Raw genomic sequence first — 1,987 nt, 5'->3', positions numbered from 1 at the left:
CTTTAAATATTACCAATTTTTTTTTTTTTTTTTACCAATTTGACCACTTCAGCCCCGGACCATTTTTACGGTCAATGACCGGGCCGCTTTTTGCAATTCGGCACTGTGTTGCTTTAACTGACAATTGCGCGGTCGTGCGACGTGGCTCCCAAACAAAATTGGCGTCCCTTTTGGTGGTAATTGATCACCTCTGCGGTTTTTATTTGTTGCGCTATAAACAGAAAAAGAGCGACAATTTAGAAAAAAAAGCTATATTATTTACTAAACTAAAATAAATATCCCCAAAAATATATATAAAAAAAAAAAAAATTTCCCTCAGTTTTAGGCCGATACGTATTCTTCTACATTTTTTTTTTTTTTTAAATATCGCAATAAGCTGATTGGTTTGCGCAAAAGTTATAGCGTCTACAAAATAGGAAATAGTTTTATGGCATTTTTATTATTTTTATTTTTTTACTAGTAATGGCGGCGATCTGCGATTTTTATCGGTACTGCGACATTATGGCGGACACTTGACACATTTTTGGGACCATTGGCATTTTTATAGCAATCAGTGCTATAAAAATGCACCGATTACTGTGGAAAAAAAGGGGTTAACACTAGGGGGTGAGGAAGGTGTTAATTATGTTCCCTGGGTGTGTTCCAAGTTCTAACTGAAGGTGGGGGTGGGACTGACGGGGGGGAAAGGACAGATCGCCGTTTATACATTGTATGAACATGCGATCGGTCATTTCTCCCCCTGAAAGGACCGGGAGCCGTTCGTTTACACACAGAGCTCCCGGTTCTCGCTCTGTAACGAGCGATCGCGTGTGCCCGGCGGTGATCGCGCCCACCGGCACCAGGGGGCGCGCCCCTAGTGACTGAAATGCAAAATCAAATAATATTACGTGATTTTGTGCAGCCGAGTCGATCTGCTGCCATAAAACTACGGTGGGCGGTCAGCAAGCGGTTAAAGCAAAACTGCAAGTCAAAATTTCCTCCCTCCTACTTCACAATTTAAGAAAAAAAATAGCGGGAACACAAGGGCTGCTAGACTCTGGTGGACGGGAACTTTAGCGCCCCTCGGTGGCATTAGTGTGCATGTTCTGTGCAGACGCACCACAAAGTTGCAGCTTAGCGACACTCCTCCTCCCTCCTGAGATAGATGGGATGTACCAATCCCAGGAGGCGGCAGGGCCCCCCCCCGCCAGAGACCGGGACGAGGAGGCGGCAGGGCCCCCCCCCGCCAGAGACCGGGACGAGGAGGCGGCAGGGCCCCCCCCCGCCAGAGACCGGGACGAGGAGGCGGCAGGGCCCCCCCCCGCCAGAGACCGGGACGAGGAGGCGGCAGGGCCCCCCCCCGCCAGAGACCGGGACGAGGAAGCGGCAGGGCCCCCCCCCCGCCAGAGACCGGGACGAGGAGGCGGCAGGGCCCCCCCCCCGCCAGAGACCGGGACGAGGAGGCGGCAGGGCCCCCCCCCGCCAGAGACCGGGACGAGGAGGCGGCAGGGCCCCCCCCGCCAGAGACCGGGACGAGGAGGCGGCAGGGCCCCCCCCCGCCAGAGACCGGGACGAGGAGGCGGCAGGGCCCCCCCCCGACAGAGACCGGGACGAGGAGGCGGCAGGGCCCCCCCCCGACAGAGACCGGGACGAGGAGGCGGCAGGGCCCCCGCCACAGACCAGGAGGAGGAGGGATCGTCTTGCATCACAAAAATGAACATAACTTTTTTTTTATAAAATAATAATAATTCTGTGAGGGGGAGGGGACAGGAGTTCTGTATAAAGAAATGTAATGAACTAGAAATGAGAATCTTCCTCTCTTGTTTATAATGAGAAGATCAGAGCCGCAACTTTTATAAAGTCGCCAATTGCTTTAGCAGCACGTCTTAGGACAGGACAGGAAAAATGTCCCCAGACGGTATCACATGACATCATCCATTCACACTGCACAGGGAATCACAATTACCCAGAATCCTCCCCCAGGACGGCAGAAAACCATCAAAGTATA

This window comes from Rana temporaria, chromosome 4, assembly GCF_905171775.1.
Source record: "Rana temporaria chromosome 4, aRanTem1.1, whole genome shotgun sequence".
NCBI lineage: Eukaryota > Metazoa > Chordata > Amphibia > Anura > Ranidae > Rana > Rana temporaria.
The sequence above is the reverse complement of the archived record's forward strand: the minus strand, read 5'-3'. Positions refer to the sequence as shown.